Here is a 7,185-nt window from a genome sequence, read left to right as displayed (position 1 = left end):
ACCCTTAAAATTGAGCAACGTGTTATCAAGAAATCATCCCGTGATACCAATCTTGCCGACCAACTAAAAATTTCCTTTTCAAATGTGCTCACGCATTGTTCAGGTGATGTTACAGGAGACGATTTTGAACGCAATAATTTTTAACGTAGCAATCAGGACCAATTTCGAGATACTAGAATTCTAACTTTACAACCAACCTTAGGGGAACAAGACAAAAGAAATTAATTATTCATCTTTATACCATAATTGCTAATAATCGGTATATAATTCATTTACCCTTAAAACAAATGTTCGCCTACAACTTTAGCCTTACTTTATAGGAAGTGACAAAGAATAGAAAAAAAGTACAACCATACGAAGACAATTGTAAATTTTCAAAATACTTAGTTTCTCCTTCACATTCCTGTTGCAAATGAATCAAAATGGTCTCGGCGGAGCAGATTCTTGCTAATGTTAACCTCTAACTGGATTCTAAAAGGTGTATAAATATGTGCTTTCTTCAAGGAGGAGGATATAGTTTTATGTATTGAAAATAAAACGAATTTCTAACAAGAACAACTTCTCATTATTTATTACGTGTTAAAAATTAATACATTTTTCACAAATTTCTTGTATTGATGATTCGTGCGATAAGTAATAGTAAAAAAATTATCATTGCCCATACTAAAAGACTAAAATAATATCATGTTGTTACTGAAACTATTTTCGTTTTGTTGTTAGTTTATTTCGAACATGGAAAATAATATTTTTATTTTTATTTTATTTATCGGGGGCCTCTTAGAATTCCAAAACTTCCACAGAAATCAATCCTTTTTTATTGTTGCCGTGATGATCTCAGTCAACGAAAAGTATGTTGTTTTTGGCGAAAGTCAGATATTACGCCACAACTCATACAGTTTATATCACTACAGAAGAAATTTCGAAACGCTGAAGAACTCGACGACAGGAAACGGCCGTAATAAAAGTTGTACACAGCGAAGCGCATTCACTGACAAAAAGGTAAGCTTAAAAATGTTCGCTATGAGTCGGAATTTAAGCTGATATATGTATAGTGTGACCGGAATAATGCCAAATACTGTAAAACGGCTAATTCAGGCTAGAAATGGTCTTCTTGTCCATTTTGAACCTTTTATTTGATTTAGAACATATCTTGATGGTTTTTGGGAACACTTGCAAGCATGTGATCACTCGGCGTTTTTTCCTTCCAAGCACAAAAGATTGATCTGGCTCAAGCGCTAAACGAGCCATACCCTTTGTTACTTTACGATCATATTCGGCCATGAACCATGTTTCTGCGACATCTGAATGTTTAAAAGGACAACCCAATTCCCTAATTTGAGTTAGCTGCGAACAAAGGAGAAAGTTATTTTATATAGCTATCACCTCAAACAAAATTCATTTGGTAAGTCAGTTGTTACTTAGGACGAGAATTCGCGTTTACTAAGGGCTCCCTTAAAATTGAGCTACGTGTTATCATGAAATCATTTCGTGATCCCAATCTTGCTGACCAACTAAAAATTTCCTTTAGAAATCTGCTCACGCATTGTTCAGTTGCTGTTACAGGAAACAATTTTTAGCGCAACATTGTTACATAAAAGTTGTTACCGCGTAATATCGCGCGGACAACTTTTCACAAAGCAATCAGGACCAATTTCGATATGTTAGAATTCTAGCTTTACTACCAACCTTAGGGGAACAAAACAAAAGAAATTAATTATTCATCTTTGAACTATGATTGATAATAATCGGTACATAATTTTTTTACTTTTAAAAACCAATGTTCGGCTACAACTTTAGCCTAACTTCATAGGAAGGGAAGGAGAATCGAAAAAATGTACTGTCATATGAAGAAAAATGTAAATTGTTAAAATACTTAGTTTCTCCTTGACATTCCTGTTGCAAATAAATCATCATGGTCCCGGCGGAGCAGATTCTTGCAAATGTTAACCTCCAACTAGATTCTGAAAGGTGTACAAATATGTGCTTTTTTAAAGGAGTAGGATATAGTTTTACTTACCGAAATTAAAACGAACTTCTAACAAAATCAACTTTTTCAATACCTTATTACGTGTGAAAATATATTTTTCAAAAATTTCATGTATTGATGATTCATACGATAAGTAACTGTCAAAAAATTATCATTGTCCGCACTAGGAGACCCTAGGAGACTAAAATGAGATAATTTGGTGGTTAAAACCTTTCTTCTTTTGTTGTTAGTTTCTATTTTAACATAGCAAATAATATATTTTTTTTATTTATCGGGGGCCTCTAAAAATCCCTAAACTTCTACAAAAAATAATCCTTTATTTATTGTTGCCGTAACGATCTCAGTCAACGAAAAGTGTGCTGTTTGTGGTGAAAGTCAGATATTACGCCACAACTCATACAGTTTATATTACTACCGAAGAAATTTCGAAACGCCGGAGAACTCTACGACAGGAAACAGCCGTAATTAAAGTCACACCCAGCGAAGCGCATTCACTGACAAAAAGGTAAAAATGTTTCACGACAAGTCGGAATTTAAGCTGATATATGTATAGTGTGACCGGAATGATGCCAAATGCTGTAAAACGGCTAAGTCAAGCTAGAAATGGTCTTCTTGCGAATTTTGAATCTTGACATTTGATTTAAAACATATCTTGTTGGTTTTTAGGAACACTTGCAAGCATGTGATCACTCGGCGTTTTTTACTTCCAAGCACCAAAGATTGATCTGGCTCAAGCGCTAAACGAGCCATACCCTTTGTTACTTTACGATCATATTCGGGCATGAACCATGTCTCATCGACATGTAAATATTTCAAACAACAATCCAATCCCTAAAATTTCTAAATCTGTAAATATTGCTGCTACAGAAATAATTGTAGCCTCTTAAAATAAAATTTGGCTGTTCCTGATAATGCTTGAACGTTCAAAACTTGTGCGTGTTGTTTTCGGGCTCATGAAAACCGTGCGGTAGAAATTAACTTCGCGGCAGGAAAATAGAACTTTTAAAAATTATTTTATCCAGGCTAGCCGCTATAGAAACGATTAAATTGTCTGCGTAAGGCTAGAGACAAGAAGAATATCAAAAAAGAATTGATTCTTGCCCACGATAATACATTTCTTTGAAAAAGCACTTGCGACTTTGCTACCATATGTAAATTTCTTTCACGGGTGCAATTTGACGGCTGGGGTGAAAATATTTGAAAATTCAAAGCTCTGTGAATATTGCTCCTACAGAAGTGATTCTTGTTTCTATATAAATGTTAAGAAAAGGAAAATACAGGAAAAATATAGCATTTGCTTGTTTTTGACAATATCTCAACGTTCCAACCTTTTTCTTGTTTAACTTACTATCACATATTTCATATTTAATAAATACTCGTGCGCTAAAAATGAACTTTGCGGCTCAAAAAAAAAAACTTTCAAAATATAATTTCTCGACGAACAAATATGCTATAGAAACGTTTAGACTATCTCTGTAAACGTTGGAACATGCAGAATAAGCAAAAACGTAGATTGTTGCCCGGTAGAATCTAGTAAATTGACAAACGCGTAAGCCTATGATATACTGATTTCTTTCACGCAGGCAATTTAATGTTTCAAATAATTGGATCGGGGGCGGGAAACGAATTTGGTAGGCCTCTCGGGCAGGCGTTCCTTGCATGCATTTTATTCTTCCCTCCTTTTACCCTCGCGTGTCTTCCTCTCGCGCGCGCGTAGGTTACGTTCCTATATTTGTCATGCGCCTGCGTAGCAGGCCATATTTTCTGTGTTGAACCCCTTTTTGCAAGGGGGTAAAACACGCCAAACCGATTGCCTTCTACGTAGACGCTCTTGGGCTTTCTACGCATTCCTCCCCCACGTTCGGTGGAGAGGAATGCGTGACGAGCGCAAGGAGCGTCTGTGTGACCAACATGCATATCTTCTCCCCCCCCCCCCCCCTATCCCCTCTTCTCCATTTATTACTTTTACTAGATTTCTAGGACTAGATTAAGGATGTTTTTTAAACGTCAAGACATTTTATAACCGGAGATTGTTTCTCTTATTCTCGTGACCTGCATGTTTGATCAGTTGGTAATATCGTATGGAGAAATTGGACACTGATCACTGTGAGGCTTAAAGGGTTAAATATATCCGGCAAGGGGAGCATTTCAAGTCGCAAATCTTCCTCAGCTAGTCTAGGAGTACGTCACTAATCTCCATTTGTGTTATATATAGCAGACAAGTCATCAGCTAGACCATTGGCAGTTCCTTATTTTCCCATGTGAATGTCGAGATCGAAATGCCGCCATCTTGGGTTTGTAACGGCGAGCGTAACTTGGGGAGAGAGCCAAAACTACCGAGGAAGCAAAAGTGCTAGCTATATAACTTGAGGAGGGGACCCTCGGTAGATTTGGTGCTTTTCCCAGGTTGCGCTCGTCATTGCAAATCAAGATGGCGGCAGTTTGATCTCAAAAATCACAAGGGAAAATAGGGGACTATAATACGTTCGCATTTCTTTTCCGTTGATAAACTTTTGCGAAAATAAAGAAATTAAAACCATCGCGAGAAAAAGGGCATTCTGAGGGTAGACAAAAGGCTACGGAAAAGACAACAAACAAAGGATAAATTTAACCCAGTTGCATCCCTTTCCTTTTATCACAGATGAAAGCCACTGTTATTCTGTGCATTTTGCTGCTTGTTGGAGCTGTCAGCCGTGCCCCAGCAGAAACAAAACGGTTCCATCGTCGAATGGATTCCGCTCGTTCAGGTGTCGTGATGCGCGCTGATCAAATAATGTTTCTTAAGACTGATCACACCAGAGCAGAGGATGAGTATTGTTGCGAAATGGTCCTGCCTTGTTGCGGCAATTAGCGGTAGAAAGCGACAAGAGCCAGCGAAGTAACTTGGATTACTGAGAATGGAATGCTCACCCATAGCACGAGAACATGACTGTAATAATAATAATAATAATAATAATAATAATAATAATAATAATAATAATAATAATAATAATAATAATAATAACAATAAAATGAAATAATACTTAATAAAACTTTATTTCTGTCTCAACTCTGTACCCGCCACTTTTTAACTTTGAGCAGGATAATAAGGTTGTCCTAGATATAAGAGGATTAATAAAACTATGAAGGGTGTGTATTTGGGGTGATGTTTGTTGTTATTAAATGCTATGAGAAATTTCGATTCACCCGCTCTTCTTAGCTACACAAGCGTCCGAATGGTATAATTCAATTACACAATTTGATTGATTGAAACTTTGTGTCTAAAACAGTTTTAATAAATTTTAATCAGCAGCAAAGGTATATCGGTTTCGACTAACATTAGGAGATAAATGTAACATTTCTTGAAATGTCGGTTGGCTACACGTACCTACAAGAATAAGTTCAAATGGAACTTATTTTTTTCCTAATTAAGTTGTTCTCTATTCCAACACTTGAGAATTCCTAAGTGATTGGCAGTAGCGGAAGGCATGATTCAATTAAACAACATGATTAATTTACACAATTTAAATTGTATATATTGTAACGAGAGGTTTGTGACTATCTTGCTGAGAAGAGTTTGGCTTATCTCGGCGGCTTTTCTGGTACTCGAGGGCGAGCAAATTTTACTTGAGAATAACTTGTGATCGGCGCATGGACCGAAAACTAGCATCGGGCTGTGCTAGCGCGGGAAAAGACGGAAAACGGGGAAGAAACTCGGGAAAGCAAACTAGTTTGGCAGCTGGAACTCGTTACAAATTGCCAGAGATACAAGGTCTAGTTCCTTCGTTCCATGGCGAAAACAGACAGCAAAAGGAGAGATCTTCTTGGTCACAGCAACTTTCTTTATTGTAGAGTAAACCTCGTAGATACTTCACAGCTACTACAGGCTTGTTGATAATCCATGGTGGAAATCCTAGGCAATCATAGGTAATCGTCAAAGGTAATCGTTTTACAATACTATCGGGACTCCTTATATATTGTCTTAAACAAACACAGGTGGCACAGTATTCAATGGAAACAGTAAGACTCGTGTGAACTAGATAACTTACAAAAGATCTCATTGATCATATTCTAGGCCTTTCTGATGGTAAAAGTGCGCATCTGATGCGTTCTCGGAGATAGCTTTGTTCTCGTTTTTAGCTAATGAAAGCGTAAATGTAGGAAGTAAACATACATTGTTTAAGTTCAGCAACTGTTCTTTTAGTTATCGGACGAGCTATTAAAAAAACGTGTGATTCCATGCATGTATATAATGTTTTATTAGTAACCGGACGATCTATTGAAATTTCATACGCTCTTTTGTTGTGTATTGTGACAGTTGTGTACTAGTCTGCATTTCAAATGAGTGTAGTTATACAATTCAAAATGAAATCACTAACTCTTTTTACCCAGTTTGAGGAAGGGGGCAATTTCCTATCGTGACAATATGTTATGTACCAGGTTAAAACAAAGAACATAATATTTTGCTCAGGATATTGATCCAGTAACGTTACGATAAGAAAATTCGTCTTTGCAGGTCAGTATAAGGAATAACTAATGTTGACTATATCATAAACAAATTCAGTACAATTCCATAGGGTTTATATATCTGTGTTCTATTTTACAACCAGCAATTTTCAGGGGCTTGTGACGCAGAATTAATTTTGATGGACACACTAACATAGAACGACTTTGTCTTACCCTGCATTCTCTAAAGAGACCTAACATAATGATAACAACAGTAACAACTAGCAGTAATCAAATATTATATGAGTTCGGTACTTCGGTTGACATCTTACATTGTAGAAGTTCAGTTACGGTGAATTTCAGTGGCCCACTTATTTCGTTTTAAACTGTAATTATTGAAAGATTTATTATAGGAGTGCGCTTTCCTACACGTTTCGATTGGACTTATTTGATGTAATGTTATAATGCTCAAATCATCATCTTTGCGGATTATTCGCAACTTCTTCTCCAAATTAACCACTGCATTTTTGTCGCAGCTAGTCTGGCCTTATGCACAGGTGCCTGCCTCGAAGTCCGAGATAAAAAAAACGTCCAGTTACAACTAGCCAAGTTTATCGGCGTGACGCAATTCCAGTAGAAGTACGAAAAAAATATACAGAGACAGAAAATGCAAACAAAACTTAATGAGAAGAGAATGATCTTAATTTCGAGTATTAAGGGACAACAGTGTGTTGCGACTAAAAACTTTTTCCGATTGGCACTACATAAGGACA

At 36.6% G+C, this 7,185-nt stretch overlaps 1 long non-coding RNA gene across 1 annotated transcript; it reads left to right on the top strand.

The window, feature by feature from the left end:
- The first annotated feature begins 866 nt into the window (after positions 1–866).
- On the top strand, positions 867–5,121 carry LOC146468377 (uncharacterized). Its single transcript, XR_014867522.1, has 2 exons — positions 867–999; positions 4,629–5,121. It is a non-coding gene; the product is annotated as an uncharacterized LOC146468377 (long non-coding RNA).
- The last annotated feature ends 2,064 nt before the right edge of the window (positions 5,122–7,185 follow it).

The sequence above is a fragment of the Pavona decussata genome, unplaced genomic scaffold, assembly GCF_977016875.1.
Source record: "Pavona decussata unplaced genomic scaffold, jaPavDecu1.1 SCAFFOLD_131, whole genome shotgun sequence".
NCBI classification, from domain to species: Eukaryota; Metazoa; Cnidaria; class Anthozoa; order Scleractinia; family Agariciidae; genus Pavona; species Pavona decussata.
Note: the sequence above shows the minus strand (reverse complement) of the source record. Positions and strands in the feature narration are given on the sequence as shown.